At 38.6% G+C, this 16335-nt stretch overlaps 1 long non-coding RNA gene across 1 annotated transcript in view; it reads left to right on the forward strand.

Moving 5' to 3' along the window:
- LOC120300920 overlaps window positions 1-16335 on the forward strand; it is a 68242-nt gene that overhangs the window by 25962 nt on the left and 25945 nt on the right. The window contains exon 2 of the long non-coding RNA XR_005554782.1: window positions 1985-2074. This is a non-coding gene — a long non-coding RNA (uncharacterized LOC120300920). The remainder of the gene's footprint in view (window positions 1-1984; window positions 2075-16335) is intronic.

Below are 16335 nucleotides of genomic sequence, written 5' to 3' on the forward strand. Positions count from 1 at the left end.
TAACTGAGAATAATCATCTTCTGCTCTATTTTCCCAACAAGCTCTTTAATGTATATAATTATTATTTCCCACAATTTCAAATCCAGTAGGTAAGTTATTATAGGTTCCACAAACTTATGTAGTCACTATTAAACCCTTCTCCTTGGAGAGAAGAGTACCCCCTAGTTTCTAAGAAAGTGAAGGAAATACCTGTGTGATTATCTTGTTAATTATACAATATTCTCCCCAGTAAATCAGCACATTCTGGATTTGCATGCTTCTCAAGGGAAGAAATTAAGAGGGAACTCCTCACATTTTTTTCCTAGACTGGGAAATTACATAGCAAGGGAATCCTCAGAATGCTGGAAAAAAAAATGTGTCATAAAACTCAGAATCATTGAGAAGAAGAGGAGAGGGATAAGTAAGTAGAAAGATGGAGGAGAGAGGGAGGGGAGGAGAGGAGGAGGTAGAAGGAAGGGGGAAGTGAAGAGATGAGAGGGGGATGTGGTCTGGGGGGAAATGGGTGAGCAATGTCAGAATTTGTGTGTTGTATTTTAACTTCTTATGTATCTGAATTTTTCTTCTTATGATTGTAATGAAAATAAAATAATAAAAATTGGGGAAAAAAAAACTCAGAATCATAGCAGTTTACACTTTCTGCCATTTCCAAGTTCCATTTGAAGAAATGCAAATTCAAGCAACCCTGACAGATGGATGGTGTGTCACTCTTGGGATGTAGGTCATACTCTCTTTTGTCAAGCTTAAATTAGTGTTAGAACTTCTGACCACAGCAGGATGCTTGGTCCTCCAGACGCCAGAATGTCTATGAGGACTGTGGAGCACAGGACATCCTTTACAAGGAGTTTACTGATGGAAGACACCCATAGGCAGAGAACTGGTGTGGTCTTGGGGCAATGATAATTGAGAGACAGGAAATTTGGGGACAGCAGCCAGTTCGACTAGACTTCTTCCTGCTGCCTCAGGAGAAATGTCCTTCAAAGTGCCAGCTCTCCTCAACTGGCTGGAGGATGTTGATGACAAAATCAGTTCTGCTGTATCCCGAAGGTATCTTCTTCCTTGCCTTCTTTTCTGTTCTCCAGCATAGTTTATATAATTGGCAAAGAGGATGGCAGTACAACAAGAAAATCCAGCACTACAGTGGTAGAGAATACTTATTTACCCTTTTCCTGTGTTCTTGATACTCCACCCAAAAGTTTCACTTTTTCAGAAGTTTATTGCTTGTCTACAGCAAGGAAGGCAATGGTGAGAAGGATGGGAAGGAAGATTCAGCAATATCTGAAGATCACGTGTTGATCATCTCTAGTTAGACTTGAACTATTGGTTGAAGGAGAGGATGTGGTGGGTTAAAAGACATTCCAGTTTAGAGTCTATTGGAGAAAGAAAAGGTTTGAGACGAAACCTTTAGGTCTGCATCTGTTGTTTCCCAAGAGAAGGAAAATAGTCTGGTGAGATTCTTGTAGACTGATGATCAACAGTAAAGAAACCTATTTGACCCATTCACAGAGCTCTTCTGTGTGCTTGTGCTTGGATTTTTATCTATAATACTAGATTTTTTGCACTCCTTTGCCTGATCAAAGGAGGGGGGAAAGATCTCTAATTGATTCTTAAAAATTAAATATCTCTAATATTGCATAAATGCAGATAGCAACAGTTAAAATGTAACTTAAAAATAATAAATCAGAAAAACACAGCATTTCTCCTCACCTTTTTTTTAAAGTTGATTGTGCTTCCCGTGCTAATGTTTGTACAAGTTTGTAGAAAGCAATCCTAATTTCAAACAGTTGAAATTATCCCAGGTTTCCTTTTTTCCCCAGGTGTTTCCTGGTAATATCTATTGTCAAGATTAGTTGGCTGTTTCTTAAACTCTGACACCTCCTCTATAGTCCTTGGACTGGACATAAAATCAATTCAGGGCCTGCTTGCCTGATCCAAATGTAGTCTCATTCACCTGGCCAACATCAACTTTCCTTTCCTTTCTCACCAGCTTTGCCAGAGAATGACAAACTCATCCTTCCACCAGTCAACAGCAGGGGTGACCATCGGTTGAGGACCAGTGAGACAATTCAGTGATGTGGTGAGAACTATGCCTAAATGCAAATGCTGCCTTTATGTCACTGTTAGTCTTTTCTTTCTAATAAGGTGGCTTCTGCTGAGTTCATCTGATTGGAGACTAAGGCGTAGTCCAAGAAGAACAATGACAGCTTCCTCCTATTGCATTTGAATATATCTTCCCCTTGGCAGGACACACAAAATTAACCTCTAGAGAGGGTGTACCCATTGCTCAGAGCACTAATTCCCTCAATACAATAATGATATGCAAAATGGAGCTAAACCAAGTGAGATACATAGAGCTCCAGCCTATGTATAGGAATGGCACTGACCTCCATCACTTTGCTGGTAAATACCACCTTGGCTTTTAACACCAACAAGAGAGGATGTGATAATCAAAGAATTTAGCAACTGCTGTGTTTCAAGAACACATCTTATCTACAGAAACAAGGTGTTTAGAACTCCTGTGTGACTTTTCCTTGTCATATATGAAATGGATAGATGGCCAATCTTTTGAATGGGCCAGTCTATTTCCATCAGTTCTTTGTTTCCGCAATGATTACATTCCTCCCTCCCTCCCTCTATTGTGCTCTGTACTTATAACATTGTCTTGTGACATCATTTTATTTCTGTCCTGCCTCTGGTGACCCTGGGTCACCCACGCACGAAAGATTGAGTGCAAGTAATAGTTTCCTGGGTTTAAAATATTTAAAAATGTCATGCTCTGATCTGTATATTCTTATCTATATTCATGGCTTTAAAGCTCATTCTTGGATGAAAAAGTTAAGGAACTGAATAGCCACTCATGACTTGTGGGTAATCAACTGAAGTGTCTTGCTCTTTCTCCAAACCAGATCTGCCAGATCCCAATGGGTAGATCATCTTGACTTTAGGAAGTTACTGCAGAAATCAGTGGGGCAGACTTGAAAAAGCTAGATCATCTTAAGAGTGGTACAAATTCTTAATGTTAGTTAAGAAAACTTTATATTTCTTTGATTTTGTTTATGTCCATATTTCATGTACTGTATATGTAAAACTAGATAAATGTCCCTCAGTTTAGTTCAAAGTCTGTCCCTGTGCATTCAGTAATACCTGGACATTCATTACTTAAGTCACCTATGAGGCAGATAGATGTCGCAGCAATAAAGGCAGACAAATTCTTATTAGAAGGAGTAGACATCTCCACATGATGCTATCACTTCATTAGGTAATTTACCAGCAACTCAGTTCACACTACTAAACTGGAAAAAGCTAGAGAGAGAAACCTTTTGCACATTTAATGAGCTCAGTGCAACAGTTCATTACCCAGAACATTAAAGTCTCTGGCTTAAAAATAAACAAACTGTGTGGTTTACAGGATGCTTCTGTTGATTTAGCAGAGGAAGGCTTAGACTCAAAATTCTAAACTAAGCTGTCATCATCATCATCACCATCATGTTATGTTAATGTTATTATACAGTAATGTTCATGTTATAACACAGTAATTCACATTTCATGAATGGAAGCTAAGTGAGATGGATGGACAGCTAAATGTACAGTAGATATCCACTACTGATTGTGATGAATCATGCATGGAGAAACACAGCACAAACCCCACGGAAATGAGTTCTATGGGGATAAGAAAGAAGCTGGAGAATCTCAAAACAAGATTAACCATCAGTAGGTTGTCCTCTTTGTAGCATTAGATGAAGACTGAAGTATTTGCTTTACTAAATAAAATGCATAATCTCTCAGTGAGAGAAAGCACTGGGGCGCTCAAGGCAGGGGAGGAAATAGAAAATTCAACATCTCTGGAAAATAACCTCTGTCCTTTGACAATGCCACCTCAAAGTAAATAAACCAAAGGCTTTCTCTTTCTCCACATCTGGGAAATGGAATTTAGTTTCTCCTTTTTACTCCTTTCTACATTCATTTTATACTTCCTGTTTTTGATGTCCTCTGGAAAGTTGAGAGGAAATTGGAGTACATTTTCAGTGCTGGAAAACAGAAAGCATTCCTGAAGTCAATATAATATTAGCTTGACTTTCCCTTGGATGCAGACCTGACTGGGTTGCATAAGGTTTAAGCCTGGGGCATTGAAACATATTTATTTGTCAAAATAGTAGGATCCGCAATCAAATGATACTATACAGAGTGAATTCTCCTTCTTTTAGTTTGTTTGCTCCATTCCTCCACCTGTTTCCAAAAATATTTAAGTTTTCATTGGCTTTGAAGGATTCCGCTTTTTTAAAAAAATTCTGAAAATCTTGGAAGATTAGAGATTTCACTGTACTATCTCACTGTGTCTATGTGATGCTAAGACAGATAGAGGATTGATAGATAGATGGATGTATAGGTAGATGAGTAGGTAGGTTGGTCTGTAGGTAGATAGGAAGGTAGATAGGTAGACAGATAGGTAGATAGGTAGACAGATAGATAGAAACCTAGATAGCTAGATAGAATCATCATCAATAACATGCTCCCTGGATCCAGACTTAATACACTTTTTCATCTTTCTTTCATCATGTCTATGCTAGAAAAATGACAATACCACGGAAGATGGACATAGACCTGCCCACCTATAGACACAGGCACCTCAAAATTAAATAAGGACAAACACACTGCGCTCCAGCCCTCAACTGGTCCCCTAAGTCTCCTCTGAAATGTATTTCAAAAACAATCTCTCTTCCACTGAAGAGAATCAGAACTGCTCAGAAAGAAAAATAGTGCAAGGGAAAAAAATCTTGGTAGAAATGAAAGAAATGTCTTTAGCTGGAGAAGGCAGAAGCTTTTGGAAAGAGCAGAGGGTTTTCTGGCTCTTGGTTAATAGGAAACAAGACTCCCAAAGCAAGCCTGGAAAGCGTGCAAACAGAAAACCCTATGCTAATGGCAATGCTAGTCTCACAGCCAATGGAAGGCCATTTATTTCCCATCCGCATTTTCAAAGCTCAAATAAAATCCAGTTCCAGACTGAGTTCATCCTCCCCCCTGTGCGCCACAGAGAGCGAGAGAAGCAATAGCAGTTGGGGGTGTCTACAAACTTTCTTATTTATTTGTCTCTTTCTCTGGGCAACAGAAGCAACTCTGTCCATTGAACGGTGGGTTTTGTCTGCCTCAAAGTGAGAAGAAAACAAAAGCAGCATTAAAACTGGAACGCCGTGGTCATCCCCGCACCATACCGGCTTGGATGACTCTCCGTCTATGCGGCTTTTATGTATTAGCACAACTATCAATAGTCTTCTTGTCCCGTGTTCCCCCACAGGGTTACATGAGTACTGTGTCATTCAATAGCGTCCCCCTCCCTACCCCACACTTCTCTCCCTGCAACGGCCTTTCAACATACATTTATAGTCTTCAAGGATTGTTGTGGCATTATAATCAGTCATAATGTCCAGCGGTTACTGAGAGCTCATTGGCACATTGAAGTTGATGGCCCATTGTGAGCAGGACAAAGCAATTCTTGTTAAGAGCTGGATTACAAAAGGCAAACACAATGTATGCATTACTTGTGGATACAAAAGATGAAAATAACACCGGGGGAAGAAAAGGGCGACATTCGGGGACCGAAAATGAGACCTTTGGCCTGGTGAAAGCACTTCTGACTTTTTGGGCCTGCCCTAGTGTTGGTGTGTGAGAGTGTGCTAGACTGAGAAAGAAACGGGTTTTTAATGGAAAGAAGGGGGAGGGAAAGAGAGAATACTAAGGGCTGAAGGGGTACAGTTGTATGCTCCATTCCAGCTCAAAGGCAATCAAAAATTGTGGTCCTTCCTCATGCCTCAAAACAAATGCTGTTCCATTTTTTTATGTTTCTGGAAGCTTTCTTCTTTACAAAGCAGGTCTTCCTTCCTTCCTTCCTTCCTTCCTTCCTTCCTTCCTTCCTTCCTTCCTTCCTTCCTTCCCTCCCTCCCTCCCTCCCTCCCTCACCCTCCCTCTCACTTCTCATTTCTATTGATGAACAATAAGATCTCTAACATATCTCCTCCTCTCCAAAATCTAATAATTTTTAATTATATGTGCTAATCAGAGGGTTAGAATTACATCCAAATCTCTTTCTTCGATGTGCCAAACTCTTGATTTGCATTTTATATTTACAGTTTGGTCTCTCTCTCTCTCTCTCTCTCTCTCTCTCTCTCTCTCTCTCTCTCTCTCTCTCTCCAGTATGCTTGATATTTTTTGAGATGTGTTTTTCATTGTCTACAGAATAGGAGGGAGGGAGGGAGACTCAAAGGCATTTGTTTGGGTAGAAGCACAAATTATAATGTAGTCAAAATAGATGTGCTGAGAGTTGGAATAATACTTAGCCTATTTTTCAATTTGTAGTCAAGTCTTGTTGCGTAAATTCTGGCAAGCCTGTGGTTAGAATGGGAGCATTTTTCCTGACCTCCAAAATGCTTTTCTAGTTAACTGTAAATTTCACTTTCAAGAAAATGTTTCCAGAAAGGCAATAAACGATGGCAGCATTTTTGGCCAAATAATTTGGTTGGTGCTTGTTTATTTATCAAGGAAGAAAGAAAAAATGCTGGAAAGTGGCCCTCAGGAGAGGGAGATGATGCTCTGCAGCAGAGCATATGTTTTCTGGATAGGAAGATCACCACGTCTCTAACTCTAAGTATAATTAACAATAAAATAAAGGGATTTCCATGTTTGGATAGCATGAGCTAACTACAAGCTGGGATTTCATCTGATGCAAAGCAAATTGATCAGTCTGAGGGACAGGGAACTTTTTTGAGACCTAGCAAGGCATTTCAAATTTGGAGAACAAAATGGCCCTTATAGTAGATGTTGTGAGGTACACAGAATCGGGACCATTCGTAAGGTTGCAGCATAGAAAATTTATTCAAGCCTATATGGCAGAATCTGGTCAACTAATGATCAGCACTAAACTGATGCCAAATAAGGATCAACAGAATTCAAGGGGAGCTGGACCTAGATCTTTGTGGAAATACACGGATTCTAAATTGATGAGACATTTAACTCCACCCCCTCAGCTCTGCCTGCTCTTCTCCTATAGATGTGGGCAGACATCAAATCCACAATTCCCAGAAAGCGGATAGTGAAGTTGACTCCTTCCACTCTCTGTGTTAATAAAGAGTGTGTTAATAAAGGTCATCAAAAGAATTTTAATAAATTCTGTAGCAGGGGATGCTACTGTATCATGGGATGCTGGTAATTTCTTCATAACTGTAACTTTCCCCATCATTATTTCCTCTATTGGAGAAGATAGATCTTTAGGTGAAAATGTTCTTCAGAATTCCATATCTTACCCTAATCTCAAGGCCTTATTTAAACCTATCCCATTTATTTGTATAAGCATATTGAATCCTAGTGTAAAATCAAACTGTAAATTTAAAAAAACCCTGTTTCCTGGGTGGGCTCATTTTAGAAGAACAAAACAAGAATCTTAGATAATCATGTGAATGATAGATTCCCAAAACCTAGCCCAATATATATTGTCTTCTGAAGGAGCTACTCCTTTTTCAGTGTTCTTCCCCACATCTTGGACTTAATAACTACCTCAATGGGCATGACTCATGAAACCAAATAAGCAGAAACAATGCCACCTTCCCACTGGCTTTTGAAAACATAAACAATAATAACATAAATATGGTTTACCAAAGACTTAACTAAAGCACAAAGGAAATCTATATTTTGGTATAAACAGTAGTTGTTTGCTGATGTCATCAGAGCAGCTTAACTTTGAAGAGCTGAGAATAATCCCATTATTGTAAGGACAAAAGAAATTCATTCCTGTGCCATTATCATTCAGTACAGAGAACACTGACTCTGATCCAGCTCTAGAAGCCAGAAAATAGGTGAACATTATGATTAGAGATCTGAGTTCAATGGAGTTTCCTACTAATTCATCGGCAACTGGATCAATACAATGCATCTTCCTATTCTGCAGAGCTTCTCCTTCTCCTTCTTTTTCTTTTTCTTCTTTTTCTTCTTTTTCTTCTTTTTCTTCTTCTTCTTCTTCTCCTTCTTCTTCTCCTTCTCCTCCTCCTCCTCCTCCTCCTCCTCCTCCTCCTCCTCCTCTGCTATAGAATTTGAGGGGTCCTTGGCGCTTTCTGAGCTTAGTTGTTTTCTTGCAGACATTTTGTTACCCAAACTAGGTAACATAAATCAGTGCTAGAAAGGAGTGGGATTTGCTCTCAGTTTATATTCTAGTAGCTTGTCTTGTGAGTCTCTTTTCAACCCTGAGCTACAAATAGTCTCCTTTATTGGTGCTATAGAATTTATTAAAAATTCTTTTGATGATCTTTATGAACATACTCCATTGTTGTAGGACACCTTGAGGTTGAGGTTTATTTTATTCTGTTACTCCTTTAATCTGCAGTCTCTCTGGCTATTCCTGATTTCTGATCTTAAAAGGTGTCCTGTAATATCTTTTGGGATTCCATGGACCAAGTAAAACCAGGGAGACCACAACATTTTGAAGGGAAAAAAGGAGCAACAAAAGACAGAATACTCTCTCTATTCATCAATTTTATTTTATTTTCCTCTTTGGGGAAAAAAACATGAAAGCATGTTTCTTTCCCATCATCTAATTGACGATGTTATACTATCCTGTCACGTGGCTTTTACATATAAGAAATCTGTGAGAAAAAAATATGTGGCAATCAGGGATTAATTGACCAGGATATGATTTCTCCACATTACAATCAGTTTTCAGAAATAGGTTTCTGATTTGACCAACTATTGATTCATTTTATAATGCAAATATAGGAAAGGGCATGTATGTGTCAATTATTTTATTAGCTTTAAAAGGCCATTTTTTACTTTTGTATAATTTTAATCGCAAATTTATAGCAGTGTTGGAATTTTTTGATCCGTGATCACTCCAAAAATTGTTTAGGAAAATTCACAAAATGTCTATTTCTCTTATATAAGAACGGTGAGGAATATTGGAAAAGGAGATAAACAGATTTATTTTATAATAGAGTGGGACAGGTGGAAACATTCAGGAATATTTTCAGGAATACTCCTTTTGGAAAAAAAATACTTTGAGATGCATTTCTAGCAAATTTTGACGTTGAATATACGTAGGATTAAAGGCTGGCTGGATCTAGAGCAAGGTCCCATTTTTAGTAGTTGGGAAGTTCTTGGGGGGAAGATTATGAGGATAATTAAATCCTTCTATCATGTTCCTTAGCATCTGGTAGTCAAAGAATACCAGTGACCTTCTTAACAGTCATCATTGGCTTAAATTCAGGAAAGCTATCTTATATTCTGTAAATTCATTTAGCTATTGAATTCCTGGCTCAGTACGAGAATCTAAATTAAAGCATTCCTAAGAAATGTCTACCCAGCCTTTGCTTGAAGATATCTATGAAAACATATGAAGAACAGTTGTAGGAATTGGGTATATCTAATCTAGTGAAAAGGACTAGAGGTGACATGATAGCAGTGTTCCAATATTTGAGGGCACTGCCACAAAGAAGAGGGAGTCAAGCTATTCTCCAAAGCGCCTGAAGGCAGGACAAGAACCAATGGATGGAAACTAATCAAGGAGAGAAGCAACCTAGAAATAAGGAGAAATTTCCTGACAGTAAGATCAACCAGTGGAACAACTTGCCTTCAGACATTGTGGTGCTCCAACACTGGAGGCTTTTAAGAAGGGACTGGTCAACCGTTTATCTAAAATGGTGTAGGGTCTCCTGCTTGAGCAGGAGGTTGGACTAGAAGACCTCCAAAGTCCCTTCTGTGCTCTGAAAAGAGAGCCCATCAACATTCCAGGTTATTGGCTCAAATGTTGAATTGTTTGCACAGCTGAATCATAGAAAATGTGGTGGCAATGAATTTTATAACTTAACTACAATTAACCTGTTATTATTTAACTGTGTAATGCTTCACATAAAAGGAAAGCAAAAACATTCAGCTTTGAAAAGATTAGGGTATTTCATGGGATTCTTTGCAAAGCTAAGCAAGCTTCTGTGGTTGGGAAAATGGGAGCTCTATTTTAACATACACATGAGTGTGCACCCAAACACACACACAAACACACTTTCAGCTTGGTTGAAGGCTTGTTGTGATGAGACAGTGTAGTTACAAGATGGAACTGGAATTTTCTACTTTTTTTTTCTTTGTTAGTTTGAGGATTGCAGGAAGGTGTTTTCAAAAACAATGATAAGCTTATAAGAAAAAAAAACTAAATCAAAAATGGAAATGTTGAGTATAAATATGATTAAAAATAAACTAAAAATCTTGCAGTTGAAAATTGGCAGGACAATCTTAAGTATTTGGGGAGGAGGATAAAAAAATAGAATTAACGTATTGAATTGTCCACTTCTGTCATAATGTAAGAACTGCGACATACAAGCAATTTAATCCTATAAATACCAGAGAACATACTCCCTTCGAAGTTTGTCTGGGCTTGTAGCCCAATTGTAATAAAGTGTACAACTTTATACTAGATTATCAACTAAATGGGGAATAATTTCCAGCAAAGAAGTTTAGGTTGCACAGACTCTGAGTGATTAGTAACAACCTGAAGCCTCTTGGTGTCTTCTGTTCTTTCTATGTGTGAGGTGGCAGTGGTTAGTATTTATTTATTTAAGCTATTACATTATCTAATTAGTTACATATCTAGCTGCAGCATGAACTAGCGTGAACATTTAATTTATGCTTGTTTGAGTATTTATCTAACTAGGTGGTATGCCAAGACTACACAATAAGAAATACAGATTCTTTTAAAGACTTGCAGGAAATTATGGAAAGGGGACAAAAGAAGAAAGATTTGGGGGTGGGTGGGCAGAGTAGGATTGTTGTGACAGGCAATATGCACCAGATTTTTTTTTGAAAGACAGAGCAATTGCATTGTAATGATACCATTTATGTATTTTTTTTATTCTATTTTTACAATGAATAAATCAAATACTTTTTCAGCTAGAGTCTCAGATGTAGTGTTTATGGGCCTGCTCTGTATCTGTTATGTAAAACTGTCTGATAGTGTGTTAAATGATTATTACTAAAGAACCAGAGGAGAAGAAGCTGAATCTTTGTGCAGTGTCTCCTATGTCCTATTAATCACTGTCTTGTGTATGCAGATCCATTAACATTACACAAGGAGCATACCTGAGTGGTTGACTAGAACTGGACAAGCAACATCCTGAATTTTTATTCTTACACTGGAACTATCATCCAGTATCAGGCAGAAGGGAATTAAAAATCCACAGCATTTAGAAAATGAAGCCAGCATGGAGGCCAAAGGAAGGCCATTGCAGGAGATGAAGATAGGAAGGAGGTCATCTTACATTCATCTCTTTGCTACATTCCATCATACTAAATGAATAACTACTCCTTCACACACCGAATCAGTGTCAAACACATTCTGAAATTAAATTCTGATACAAATAGGTCCCATCTGTTAACTCTTTGAACCAGCCACTTCTGATCACAAATGTTACTTTATATTGCCACTTGTATTTGCATAACAGGAGATCTTTTAGTGTCAGCCTGCTATGCTTAACGTAAGCACAATTTGGTTCTAGTTCCTCTTATTGCCCACTCTCATGTCATTATTCTTCGGTACAGAAATGGAAGCAAGATGCCAGCTCAGTAATTTTTGCACACTTTGTCCTCTCCTTCTGGGAGTTAGAGTGGCATGGATCCAGCAGTATAGACCGTGAATGACAAATGACAATAGTACATGTGAAGACAAATTCTACACTAGCATCTCTACAAAAGCAGGAACTGGTACTGATAGATTCCTCCTTAGGGTTAATTTCTTTGTGATTTCTAATAGCAATAAGAAAAGGCTCAATCATCACTGTAATATAATCTACATCTGAGATTCACTCATATTTCTTGAATTTGGGGAGAATTCTTAAATAAGTTGCCAATGATCTGTGCTTTGGTGCTTTGTGTTTTATGAGGATAGCTTTACCTACTGTTCTTTTGATTCAGACAGGTACTCTTCTCCCCCCTCCCCTTTCTAGTAAATCTAATTAATGCACTGGTATGCTAATTTCATTTCCCTGTGGCCATTAGTTAAGTATCCTGAAATTGAGATCTTGGCATCTTTCTCAGGAAAGGAGTGCTCCATGGTGATCTGTGACCAAATTGGATTGTTATTCTTTCTTTTGAATTTGATTTCATTAACCAAATGAAATCTTCAAATCACACACATCTATTTCTTAATCTTCTAATAGATTAGAACCGACCTGCCTAGTCATCTATCTGAAGCAGAAATTTTGCAACAATTGTTTTCATTGGAAAGATTTAGTCCACTCCTCATTAATCAATAGAATTCCATTTTTTTCCCCTTGGGCAAAAATATTTCATGCAACAGGCAGCCTTTTTGCCCAGATAAATTATTCCCATGTGCTTCTTGGCATTTTTGCCTTAAAGACTAAGCAGCCATTGAAATTATTTGCATGCAATCTTGTCTAGACAATCAAGCCTAGCTCTGATAATGCAGTCATGAAAGAGTTGGAAGCTACATAGGTCCACAGGCTGAACATGCGTATACCTAAAAGCAGCCCCCTTGTTTCCTTTACAGAGTGGACAAAGAAGCATTCAAATTTAGTTTCAGAAGCCTGAGGGGCAGCAGTTTTTATTGGTGTAGATCTTGATGATTTTCTAAAAACTATTTGATTAAATCTTCAGGCTAGTGCAAATGGGTGGAATAACTGATAGATTAGCCCATAGGAACCATTGGTGTTTGGGACACCACAGATGGGGTTGGGTGAACAAACTGCAGAACTCAAGTGAAACCAGTAAGGCTTTCAAAAATTAGACTATATTCCTTTGTAAACACTCCCCATAAATCATTGAATGGTGCTTCCCTTATAGCTCTTTAGACCTAAGAAATACTGTTCACGTTTAGCAAAAAGTTAAATTAAGACCAATTCCAGAGAACAGCAAGTGGAGAAGTTTTGCTGTCATTTTCTTTGGCATCTGAACAAATGAAACCATATGCAGAGATAAAGTAGAGTGAAAAAGTGGGTTTTTCCTATTAGGCTTATCCTTGCCGAGTGGTTTATAAGAGACAATAAATTCAGTAACAAGGACCAGCTGTCTGATTTGGTTACTGTATATTGAGGAAAGGTCATCATCGGAGTTCCATCTGTGCTTTCTCCCACTTAACAGGACATCTGATCATAATATGATTCTAAATGAACCCCATATGGGAAATGTATTTCTATTTCTGTTTCAACAGCAATAAATATTATCTCAGGCCAGTTTTTTTCCAAAAAATGATGAAAAAGACTATATTACAATCCTTCCCTCCCTCCCTCCCTCCCTCCCTCCCTCCCTCCCTCCCTTCCTTCCTTCCTTCCATCCATCCTTCCTTCCATCCATTCATCCATCCATCCATCCATCCATCCATCCATCCTTCCATCCTTCCATCCTTCCATCCATCCAGATTGCATAGATGTTTTAATAAAAAGTTAGACAGGAATGTGATGGTGACCAGGGATTTAGAGACATTCTCTAAGAATTACATCAACTATAGCAACTTCAGAAGTAAGAAAGCAAATGTAGTTGTCAAGTGGCAATTTTTCTTAATATGAATTTCTGAACCATGCTATTCTGGATTCCAATATATTGAGTACTATAGGAGTGGGAAATGTATTGCTTTCCAGATGTTGGATTACAGATCCCAGCAACTATTATCATTGGAGACAGCAGAATAGACGAGAAAGAACTGGAGAAGATAACAAAATACAAAGACCTACAAATAGAAATAGAAAGACTGTGGCAAAAGCAAGCAAGGGTAGTACCAATCGTCATAGGCGCCTTGGGTGCAATCCCAAAACAACTGGAGCACCACTTGAACACCATTGGCATTGACAAATTCGCTATTAGTCAATTGCAAAAGGCAGCCTAAGAACTGTTTCCATCCTGCGACGATATCTGTAATATCATCAAACATCCACATCTGCCTATCCCAGGTCCTTAGTAAGGACTCGATCGGTAGACAAAAATGCCAAATACAGTCTGAACATCTGGCTGACTGTGTGAATACTAATAATAACAACAACAACAACAACAACAACAATAATAATAAAGTTGGAAGGGATTTTAGAGGTATATGCTGATCTTTTCCTTTTTGCTTCTTATCTCCAAAAAAGTAAGCCTATACTGCTAAGTTCGTGCCCCAAACTCTGGAAATTCTTCTGCATAGAAAACACATCTTCATTTGGATAGATCATTAGTACCAAGATGCAAAACAATCTCAACCTCAAAATCCTTATTAGTATTCTTGATAATCTTAATCATGAGCTTCTTTTCTGTGCTGGCAATAGCATGAAGCAGACACCTCATCTCTTTCAAAACCTCCATATCCTTTCTTAAATAGACACCTCTTACAGTTGAATCACCAACCAGAAGATGATTTCTCTTTTTAGATACCCTGTACACCACACATTGCTGATTTGCAACAACTTCCCTTATCCAAGACAATTACTTCCTCATAGACCAGAATCCCCTGCCCAGTTGAATCATCATCATGAGAAACAGGTGAACATGCCACCTTGGTAACCCCATTAAATTCAGTATGCAGGAACATACCAAAAGCATCTTGTTTATGATTCAAAGCCCTCATTGCCAGATCCAACAGTTATCCATACTGCCCTTCTCCTGAAGCGGTTTTTGTGGAAAAGGGGGCTGAAAGTGGAACTGTTCAATAGAACACACTGGCTGAGTCACCCACCTAATTTCGGCCTGAAAAACACAAACTAAAGACTCTAAACAAGCAATCTGTTCATGTAAACTAGCAATCGGCATAAAGATAAGACAATACCCAAACTTAAAAAGAGTACCACAAAAACAGAGCGCACAACAAGCATTGCATTGAACCAAACCAGACATCCTAAAAATAAAATTGCAATAAGTACTTACCAAGGATGAACCACTGCTGTTTTCAAAGTGCTGATGCTTTTAAGAGTATTCTTTTGCTCAGAAGCATTCTTTCAGTCAGATGCTCTAACAATGAGTAGCTTCAAGAGTTGTTAAGTTCACATGCGGTAGTAACTTCATAGAGTAGTAGTTGTAAGCAACCTCTGGTGCTATGCAAGTGCAACCAGTGACTTAGTTCCCAGGCCACTAGATTCATCATTGGACAAAGTCCCAGTTCTTTCCAGTTTGTGGTGAGCTCTCCAGCAACCTCTCCTTGCTCTCCCAGCAACCTCTAAAGCTATGCAAATGCACCCAGTGACTCAGTTCCTAAGGCTACTAGTTTGGTCCACTGGATAAAGCCTCAGTTCTCTATAGCTTGCAGTGAGCAACTCCTTGCTCTCCCAGTAATCTCTGGTACTATGCAAATACAACCAATGAGTCAGTTCCCAGATCACTAGCTTGGTCCACTGGACAAAAACCCAGGTCTCTGCAGTTTGCAGTGATCGACTCAGGAACCTCTGGTGCTATGAAAATGGAACCAGTGACTCAGTTCCCAAACCCCTAGTTTGGTCCACTGATGAAGTCCCAGTTCTCTGCAGTTCATGTTGAGCAATTTCTTGCTCTCCCAGCAGCCTCTGGTGCTCCACAAATGCAATCAGTGAGTCAGTTCCTCAGCCTTGGTCCACTGAACTAAGTCCCAGTTCTCTTCAGCTCACAGTGATCAACTCTTTGCTCTCCAAGCTCCTTGCTCTTCCATCTAGAAGAGAAAAAAAAGAGGGTGAAGGCAGAGAAGGAGAGAAAGGAGAATTCTAAATTATATTCATATTTGAATGTGGAAGCAAACATGGATCATGTGTGCAGTAGCTTCATGCCTTTCAGCTCCATTCCAAATATAATGGTAAATAAGGATAAGCAATCCTCTTGTTTGGAAATAAACACTTTTTGGATTCCTGGTTAGATGAAGAATGCTCATAAATTCAGCTCTGTCCAATTTCATTCTTGATATACAAGAAAATGGTACTTGGCCTTCAGGAATAGCTTTGCTACTTAAAAGATGGAAGATGAGAAAAAAATTACTTTTGGACCGCAAAAACCCAGCCACTAGGAACACCTGTAATTCAACATCTAAAATTACAGTTGTTGTTTTTTTTTTTGCTCAGTGCTGCCCATTCCTATAGACTCTTGATTAACAATACATTATAAACAGACCATAATACAAATAAGTATTTTTAAATAAATAAACACCTCATGCCTATAGTCCTAACTTCCAATCAAAATGTACCCTTATCCTATATCTGTGGAATAGGTAGATCTTTGTGGTTTTTCTAAAGACTAGGAAGGATGAAGAAGATCAAACATATTTTGGAGGGGGCTCCAAAATATAGGGGGAACCACACCCACTTTCAGGGGTCCATCAGAGATAATCCTGAAAATGAGATTTCAAGAAAATGTACTTGATTTGGA

Source organism: Crotalus tigris, unplaced genomic scaffold, assembly GCF_016545835.1.
Source record: "Crotalus tigris isolate CLP2741 ecotype Arizona unplaced genomic scaffold, ASM1654583v1 scf7180000024362.2655971311:6658466, whole genome shotgun sequence".
Lineage (NCBI taxonomy): Eukaryota > Metazoa > Chordata > Lepidosauria > Squamata > Viperidae > Crotalus > Crotalus tigris.